The sequence below is a fragment of the Crocodylus porosus genome, unplaced genomic scaffold (assembly GCF_001723895.1).
Source record: "Crocodylus porosus isolate Cpor-Errol unplaced genomic scaffold, CroPor_comp1, whole genome shotgun sequence".
Taxonomy (NCBI): domain Eukaryota; kingdom Metazoa; phylum Chordata; order Crocodylia; family Crocodylidae; genus Crocodylus; species Crocodylus porosus.
This window is the reverse complement of record NW_017728918.1, coordinates 98,790,472-98,801,061: the sequence shown is the minus strand read 5'-3', so window position 1 is coordinate 98,801,061 and position 10,590 is coordinate 98,790,472.

Genomic DNA, 10,590 nt, shown 5'->3' with positions numbered 1-10,590 from the left:
GCAACTCTGCCAACCTGCAAGGGAAAAAACAATTTTCCACATTTTTCTCCTCTAAAGGAGAATCCATTTTTTAAGTTTCTGGATCCCATTTTTAAAGTCTGTTAGTAACTCTTCCATATAATCTCACGATCCACTTTTGGGTCACAACCCATGGGTTGAGAAATGCTGCTTTAGAAGAAATGAGCCTTCCCCAGACCTGTCATGATTTAAAAATAACATGCATTTCCCATTAGTTAGCTGGGAGCCCAGGAGGAGGTTGTAAGTTTGTAAGAATTGCCATTTACAGGATCAGACCACAGGTCCAGCTTGCCCAGGTCTTGTGTGTCACACATCAAATAGGCTTAGCTTTTGGGACATCAAATAGGCCTGTGTCACACACTGGCAGAGAGTGGATGCTGAAAGGGAGAGCGAACTGGGGATGACCACAGTTCCCCATCCCCCCATTCCTCGCACTTGCAGCCTCCAGCATCTTAGGCCTAGGAAGTTCTGATTCAGAGGCTGTATCTCTAACACCCATGCTCAATAGTTACCAATGCCCATTTCCCCCAAGAATCTGTCCAATCCCTTTTTGAGTTCAAGGAACTAATAAGTTACCAACTTTTAACTCTGAACATGATAGTCCACATTAGGTACATATTTTATTTGTTCTAGTTTAAACAGGTAAAGGGCAGAAAATATAAGAAAAGGATGGAGAGGAGGGGCAAAGCAAAACAAGTTATATCAATAATTATTATAATACAGCATAACAGACAAAATACTGGTAGGTTTGCAACAGGGACAGTTGCCTATCTGCTGGTCCACATCAAATAGATGGGGCATAGTTGGGCCTTCAGACCTGTAGGAGTGGGGTAGACCATGAGCCGTGCGGGGGAGGCTGTGCCCTGTGGGGGTAGGGGACTCGCTCCTCCTGAGCAGCCTTGCCTATACCCATAGTCCCCCCACAATCCACACACAACCCTCCCCTGCCCCAACAAACCCCTCGCCCACGTACCTGGCCCTGTGGGTCAGGAGTAAGGGGACTGGAGCAGGGGGCAGGCTATGGGTTGAGAGTCAGGGGCAGGGCACAAGTGCTGGCCTCAAGTTCTAGCTCCCCCGGCTGCAGATCCGGAAGTAGCTGGCCAGAGTCATTTTGCCCCAAGTATCACAACTTGCCCCACACCAAAGTGCATATCCAGGCATGTGTGCTGAGGCAAAAATCTCCAGCACAAATTTGTGCTGCTTCCATTTGAGCTGCTGCAAGCACACGTCCCTGCATGTGTGGGTGTGCCCAATGAGTTTAAAGAACAGGGGAACTCTCTACTGTGCAACATCCATTTAAAAAACATGTATAGTTTGATCACATCAAAACCAGTTCTCTCAGAAACAAGGTCATGCAGACCTAAAGGAGATCTATTTTTAAACCAAATGGCATCTTTAGACAATTTAGCTATTGAGCCCTGAAGAAATAATAATAAAAAAAAACCTGATTAAATAACAAGAACTTCAAGGACAGGCGGAGCAGCCCATACTCCAGCTTCATTATAAAAAGGCAGTCATCCTGATTTTACCACATTCCTCCTTGTGCAAATCACCTTATCTGCTAGAGAATGCGTTTCTTAAACAGGGTCCAAATGCACTGACAAAATATAATAGATTCCACTGCCCTCTGTACACTACAAAAACACGGAAACATTCAGAACACATTGCAGCGGACTAGTTTTTGATGTTGTTTAATAACCCATTCTGGTGTCTACTTCACCCATACATGGGTATTTTCATAACACATTCTAGATACACAATATTCAGGCATAGGAAAGCTCAACAGAAAGGCAGGTTAATATTACTGATGCTCCGTTTTTTTCAATGGGGGTCCAAACACAGCAAACTAAAACTCCCTGAAAGAGGCACCAACAGAAGTAATCTTGATAGTGCTTCCTAACATTGAAATACGTTTGGGATGCAAGGGAGTACCACAAAAAAAAGGGTTTAAAATCTTGCATCTTAAGATGGTAAACACTTCTTTCCTCAAACCTGATAAAGAATATCTTGCATTCAAAAGCTTGTCTAACTTAATCCCAGGAAGCAGGGATGCAGCTTTATAGAACTAGGGAGCAGAAGATTTCATGAATCCAAATTCACTTTATTAGATGTTGTTCTTTATCCGGACCATGCAGTTGGTCCACTAAAACACAATCCCCATGAAAACCCTTGGCCCTTGTATAATCCCTGGACCACTGTGGCAATAACATGACTCCAACAGTATTAAATCTTTTAATGTATTTTCCTGCATATTGCTGTTCTACTGAAGAAATAGATCCCAATGTCAAACTGTATTAAACAGTTTCTGATTGATGGTAACCTTGACTGACATCTGTTTAATGATGTCAGTCAAGGTTACCATATTGACAGTATACTCTCTCAGAGTCACTACTTTGAATGGCAAACTTATTTTAAGGCATTCTGTAATCCAACCCCATATAAGGGTTTCTGCAAAATGGAAGTGAAGGTTGAATGGCACTTAAACACACTCCTAGCCAAGCAAGTGCAGTATGAGTGGGCAGAATGTTTCTTTCATGTGGATGCAATGTTGTCTGTAGCTTATCATCTCAAACTGCTTTGATGTGCATTTTTAATAGCTGTGCTGTACCCAGAATAAACTGCGTGACAGTGGGTGTATCTACATGTGATGCTACTTCACCATAGCAATACAAAAAGGGAACATAGCGTCCCCGCGGGCAAAAACTGTGACACAGCCACCATAGTAACACGCTTCCTCGTTGTAGTGCATTACTACGGCTACGTAAGGGCTAAAAATAACTGCGCCGCTGGCACAGAACAGTACAGGCTGTTACTGCGCCATTAGTTAGTACTTCCAAAAGGAAATACCAACTAATGATTCAGTAACAACAGCACCGTTGGGGCACTTGTAGATGAGCCCAGTAGTGCATAAAGTGAGCCATGGAATGTGTGTCAAATTTGGGCTTGTAAACACTGGATTCTTGGAAGATACTGTTAGTTTACCATTAACACACCCCTCCATATAGAATTCTATCCTTAATATTGTACAACTCATTGATACTTTACAATATTCCTTTAGCAAACGGATTTTCAGTAAACCTGGATTTGCAGCTGCTCAGTGGAATCTGAAAAATTCTCCTTTTCAGTTATGTTTTCCCTTGCCTGGGTTCAGGCTAAGCTGTAATTTTTTTCCCTCCGGGTGCCTGAATAAAATCTGTTCCCTAGTTTTTAAAAATAACTTGGAAAAATATAAGTTTTAGGCACGTATAGCTCAAACATCTCTTCAAATAGAGTATTTATGAGCCTATGGTTTCGCACATGTATATTTAAACATTTTTGTGAAGTTTAGGGTTATCATACTATTTAAAGAGCTATGGAATAATGCAACTCACTGGTTTTTAGCCACATTTCAGTACTGACACATTATCAATGACTGTATTACTCACCAGCATCTTCACTAACAACCTTTCGATAAACCTCTTTCACTCCAGTCACCAAACTGAGGATGTATAGAAGATACAGCTAAAACAAGGAATCTGCTCTGGGAAAATATATGCTGTTTGGTACATTTAAAGAATACCACATCAATAATGGAATCCTATTCCTTCCCCTTTTTCATTCCTACACAGAAAAAGAAAGTAATTCCTCTCTGGAATGATTTGGTAGTACAGGCAGTCCTCGACTTACAATGTTTAGAGTTACAATGTTTCACGCTTACAACATTTATAAACTGACACCCGGTTTTAACTTTCTGACTTCAGTTTCAACTTTACAATACTTGATCTGACGCAACACCACACCAGCAAACAAGTTCGCTGTGTCACCCATCTCCCTGGAGAACATCTATCTAAACTTCCTTGGACACTTTCTTTAAGAAATCAGACAAGACTCCAGGAAAACATGTAGCCAAGACTCCTGAGAAGACTCCAGTCAGGAACCCTCCAAAAAGTCCAGCAAAGTCACCTCAAAGAAGTCCTTCCAAATCAATATGATTGCTATTTACAATATAAATACATTAATGCAGCTATATTAATCATTTATAATTATTGAGTACACAATTCTGGGTTATTTTTGATGAAAGTAAGTTTTCAGGCCTTGGTTCAGGAACCAATCCCCCATTTATAACATTGTTTCCTATGGGAAAATTGGTTTTGAGTTACAACGTTTTGACTTGGGACACAATTGGTTCCTGAAAACCATGTCTTAAGTCTGAGGACTGCCTGTATCCAGCAAACAAGTGCTACAGAAATTCCTGTGATGCCTTCCTCTCCTTTCTCCTGTTAAACTAGTGGTGTGTTTGTATGACATATGCATTCACTTTTATAAATATTAAAATGTTAATTGAATATGTATTAATGTGCACATCCTCTGGCTTTTATTCCTTTCTCTTCCATTCTTCAGATTTCATAGTTTCATAGTTGGTAGGGTCAGAAGGGATCATCAAGTTTGACCCGCTGCCATGGGCAGGAAAGAATGCTGGGGTCAAATGACCCTGGCTAGGTGACTGTCTGTCCTACTTTTGAAGACCCCTAGGGTAGGTGTGAGCACTACTTCCCTTGGAAGCTGGTTCCAGATCCTAGCCGTCCTGACTGTGAAGTAGCACCTCCTGATATCTAGCCTGAATCTACTCTCAGTCAACTTATGGCCATTGTTCCTTGTTACTTCCAATAGTGTTCGGTGAACAAGGACTCTCCCACAGTCTGCTGGTGTCCCTTGGCCAGTTTGTAGACAGCCACCAGATCCCCTCTCAGCCTTCTCTTGTGAAGGCCGAACAGGTTCAGGTCCCGTAGCCTCTGCTTGTAGGGCCTGCCTTGCTGCCCCCTGATCATGGGAGTGGCTTTCCTTTGGATCCCCTTGACGCTGTCCACATCCCTCCTGAAGTGCGGCACCCAGAACTGGACATAGTACTCATTTTTACTACATACACAAATGAGAGCAAATCAGATCTTGTGGTAGCTCAAATATCACCAATTTCTCTCTGTGTAACAGTGGAGAAACCCCGTTGGAGACTTGTGCGTAAAGAGTATGAGGCTGGTCACTGATGGCCCAATACTGAGTTAGTCCTAGTTCTCTGGATGGGTTGTTTGCAATACAGAAGTGCTGCAGATGACCTGCAGTCAAATAAAAGTGTCAGAGAACAGCCCACATAACTGTCAGTATTGTATATTTTTCTGTTGTTTTTTCACACAGTTTATTTAGGAAGCCAATTCTCTGGCTTGCCTGTATGATGAGGTGGGAGGGGGAAGGCCTCCAGGGATCTCTTCTGACAGTTCTACATCAGCCACATAGTCTTTGGAATTTGTTTCCACCCCTTCTGTAACAGAGAAACAGGTGTTATGTAAAATGCCTAAAAGTGACACACTTTCCCCTTTGGCAGACTCTGAAATAGAACCTGGCCTCATTTAACAGAAAATGCAGGACTATGGGTTTTCGTTATGCCAAACACTATGCATATTAAACTGAACTCTGAAAGAGTTAATATTTCTAGTTAGATGGAAAGGGATTGGCACGGCAATACTTCTACATTTCCTTTGACATGACAACTTAGCTATTTAGTGCATGGCTGAAGTAGGTATAGCACAGAATTTAAGTATATTCCTATGATTTTAAAATGAGACGTAGAAATACGAGTTAATCTTGTAGATGTCAAATGCTTTAAGGCGTATCATTCAAATAAATTCACATTTTATTGATTTGTCTAGATGGGTTATTATAAACAAGGCAGCAGACAAATCAGCTCCTAAACTTGTAAATAAAATGCTTGTGGACAAATGGAGAAGGCCACAAATTGATACTCCTGTAATGTTTACAGCATCAAATGTTAGTTAGCACAGCAATTTCAGAGTTAGATTTGCTGAGTCACAGGCATGGCATGTTTCCACCATTTAAAAGGCACACATTAAGAGGGGTTTTTTTTAAACATAACTTTGAGGAACATTTCTTAAAGGCCAAGCAATGCAGTTTTAAGACCCTGGTAAACTAGGAGTGGGTTTAAGAGGTCTGGCTTTGAGTCTGAGTGTGTACTCCTTGCAGTTGGGATAGCTGCTGTGGATTCTCCACTTTTATGACAAAACTAGCTAGGGTAGACAAAGTGGATGAGAGAGAGCTTCTGAAGAGATTGTTCTTCCAAAGCTAATAATCTTTCTGTTAGTCCAACACTTTCCTTGTGCATCTGAACAAAGAGGTGCTCAGTCTTTTGACTGGTGGAATGACTCACTTTTCTTCTTTTCTCCACATGTCCTGTTGAAACAGGCAAGTGACATACTTAGTACACAGAAAGTCTGATATACAGTAATCAAAGTTTCCTTTACAAGATTTCAGAATTAAGCTATACCCTGTGACTAGCCATATCATGATGCAAGTTACACCATATAAGTTGAGGCACGCTCCTGAGCAGCATACTATACAGAGACAGCCTCCATTACTCTTCTGTTCTTTGAATAACTGAAGGCCTTAAAATCTGCTGCTTCTCTTGAATCATCGCCAGCAAGAATCCAAAGCCTCTGGATATTTATTTCAGTCTTCTGAACTATCTCAGCAGCAGCTCCACAGCCCAACTCTACTTTAAATTCCAAGAACTTAAGAAATTATTAACTCCATGTCATCCTGTCCAAAATGTAGCAACATACATACCTTCTCCTTGCTTGCCTCAACGTGCCCATTGTCTTTGTTTTTCAAATCCTTATTGCACCTTTTTCCTCCTTACCTCATTAAGTCCTATTAGTTCTCTTCATACCATCCTGCCCCTCCTGGCTTATTTAACATTCTTCTCATTCACATCCTGTAAAGTATATCAGCCCTCGGTTCCTCTTAAAGATTGCCTTAGTGTACAAACTCTCATATACTTTCTATAAAGTACATTTTGGCTACAGTATGATCAAAATGCATAGAAATATAGCGTATGCGTGTGTGTGCATGCATGCACGTGCGTGCGTGCGCACACACACACACTCACTCTTTCTTGCTGCTACAAAATCTTTCAAGATTATTTTTACCTCCCAAGTAGTATTTCACCATATTACAGACAGAAGTTCAGCATATACAGCTATAAATACCTATTCACTAGGAATACATTTCCTCTATACCTATATCTATATAGGTTTGCCAACAGCAAACAGCACATTCTATTCAGAGATTTAGCATTTTAGCTTCTCTACATCTATCTACTAAGCATAAAGACCTCCCTCAGAGAGGAAGTATCCCAATTTTACACATAAAAGCTGCCAACAAGCCAAAAGACCTCTATACTTGACAGCCTGGGAGGCCTTCCTAAAAAAGCACGGCATATTTCTCTGCCCTGCTACTTCACTAAGCTGTCTCAAAAATTCAGCAAGGAAGCCTTAACCCCCGAACTCATATTATATACAGAACTGGCAAGTTAATTGTTTTTTACTTTGAATAATGGTCTCTCTCCCCCATAACCCTCGGGCTAACTCTTTTCATAACAGTGTGATCAAAAGGAGGAAGAAGTTAGTGAGCCAGCCAGTAAAAAAAATTTCTCAGGTGTACCCACAAATAAGTACAGTTGCAGTAGTTAACTCACTTCTCCACATTCTAAGTTACACGTGCTATGTAGCTGTGAAGCTCGAGCAGCAAACACATTAATCTAAGTCTTGGGCTCTTTTACCTGAATTTGAACAGGTAGACCTGCAATCTTCTGTTTCGGTGCCGAATTCACTGGAATCTGTTGCTTGTTCAGTTTCCTGTAAATTTTTATAAAAAGCAATTGTATGTTTAACTCTTAAAAAAAAAAAGATTCAAACAAAGTAACTATGAATGTTTTGTACTCATACAGAACACCAAACTCTTGCTTTCTAGACAGAGGAGACCGGTTTTCCAGCACCCTACAGATGAATGGGTCAGTTGGAGGCTGGAATGTTATCTATGTGGCAAGTGCAGCTGTCACCAGCTTTGTTTAGTTAACAAAATGTTGCGAAGCTATTTCTGATGCTCACCGTCAACATTTTTTCCTTACTAGGGTATCCACCAATCCTACACAAGAAGTTGATGGTATATGTTTGAAGGTTAAAACATAAGCTTAAGAGATGTTTGCAAAGACAGAGCAGCTTATATACATTGGCAGACCAAAAAATAGAACAAAGATCAAACTGAATCTTTTGTACGCTTACTTTTGTCAGATGGTATAAACAGACCTGCAGGGCACTGGGGTTCTAAACTGAAATCAGTCATTTACATTTACAAGATAGGGAAGGGGAGAAAAGTAGAGAGTTAACTGCTAAGAGGGGCAAAGGTGGTGTTATTATGCACTGTGTTCAGCCTTATTTTGTAAACATTAATGTATTGGTTTTCGTGCATAAAAATATATCATAACAGCACTTAGGAACACTGCACATGACAAGTTTGATACTTGTCCTTCTTCCTTTCTTTTGCCTCCCTCCTAAGGGCAATTAAGTATCTCAGAAGAGAGACAAACCAGACTGCAGGAATAGTGGACCACTCCAATCCCAGATCTGCACCATACAGGAGCCACACAATGGAATGGAGTAACAAGGTTTTTAGATAGAGCAGTGGTTTTCAACTTTTTTAGCCTTGAGGAATCCCTTGTTAGCTTTGAGAAACTCCTTGGAAAATGCTAGCTCTTAGTTTTCACTTGTTTTTTCACTATGGAAAAATAGTAACAACTGTTTTCCTGCTGCAACAAAGACCACAACAGGATAGAATATATTTTAACACTATGTATTTCTACTTGAAATTTCTGGGTTTAATCTTGTGAATCATGTTCGCACACCTCACAATACTAACACTGCATAGCAACCCAGCACACCTTTGAAAGGAGCTCAAGGCCCTTAGATATTCAAAGATTTCCTTTCTTCATTCCTTATTCTATGCAGCTCTTCAGAAGTGGCCACCCTCTTCTCCTCTCCAGTCTGCACGATTTCTCTAATAAAAGTGTAAGAGGGGCAGGAGAAAATAAATATAGCACAGAAAAAGTTTTTATCACAGGTCTTTGCAAACACTAAAAAAAAAAGCTTCTGCATGCTTAATTTTTTCTGATCCAACACAGACAACAGAACAAGGTTTAGTCAAATCCAGTCTCAATCAAAAAAGGGAGACAAGCTTAAATTTTAGATATGCCATTTTATAACGTCAGTAAACAAAGAAGAAAAGAAGAGCAAGAAAAAGGAAAACTCACGTGATCTTGATTCACCAAATCCTGGCATTTGAGCACCTGGGTTTTATTTAATTTTGTTCTGCATTGAAGAGAAAATAAATTTAATCAGTTTGGCAATATACCTTTTAAATCTCTACTACATAAATTACTTTAATGTTATGATAGTCATTTCATAAAAATGTAAGCCTTGAAACAACCCACAAACAAAACAAACTTCAGAGTGCCTTAAAAACCAATTGTGTTCTCAAATTTCTATCCTCCCACCCTCAAACATTTGAACTTTTGAATTTAACAAGACAGTTTTACATTAAATATAAATACTGGAATGAATATCAAATAAAGTGAAATTCTTCCACTAGTTTTCCCAAGACACCTTAAAAGTAAGTAAAAGGTCAGACGACTTTATAAATAGGATCAATCTTAGTCATTTATAGATAGATAGATTAGCATAGATATAAGATATGGTGAAGTACCTCACCCCCCCACAGTCAGCGTTTTCCTCCGAGCAGCTTCCTGGCTTATTCCGTGTCTCCCCTTTGCACCGTTAGTGTTAATATGGCACAAAACTGGGATGGTGGAATTAGAATTTAAAAGGACCTCAACGCATTTAAGAACTAGGCTATAGGCAACAACAAAATACACTAAACATTGGGAAATAAAAATAAATGCACAAGTACAGAATGGGGCAGCAGTATGGCTGAGAATGATTTTTTTTGATGATCACACACTCAAGAATCAGCAACACGATTCTGTCACAAGAAATGTGATTTTGGGCTAAATGAATAGATGCATAGTGTATAGGACATGGCACGTTACCCCTCACCTGGAGACAGTGCACAGTCCTGAGCTCCACATTTTAAAAAAGAAACAGAAGCTCCAGAGGACCCAAAAGTGAAAGGCAAAGTTGATAGGCGGGTTGGAATGCAAGCTCTATAAAGAAAGGCTGGGAGAACCAGGTATGTTTAGTCTGGAGAAAAGGAGATTAAAGAAGAACATTATAACAGCTTTCAAGTCTATTATAAAAGATTAGGGAGAACAGCTGTTCTCTCTTGCCACAGGGGGCAGGAGACAATACGATGGATTTAAAATGTCATCAAGACATTTTATATTAAATTTCAGAAAAAGAATTCCTAACTGTAAGAAGCTGCTGTAGGAAGTTGGAGGAAATCTCCTTCAGTGGAAATTTTCAAGAAGAGGTTCAGTAACCATTTCTCTGGGATGGTTTAGGAATACTGCATCCTGCATTTAAGTAGAGTATTGAGCCAGATGACTATTGTGGTACATCCCAGTCCTACCAGTCAATGATCACCAAAACCTAGTCTTCTGCATACCCATTCATGTCCTCACATTCTTCCTTTATATTCTCTACACTTGCATAATCTCTGCTCTCAACAACTCTTACATTTTCTGTACTTGTTTGTCAGGACGCTACGTACCCAATTCAATGAACCTTGACTTCT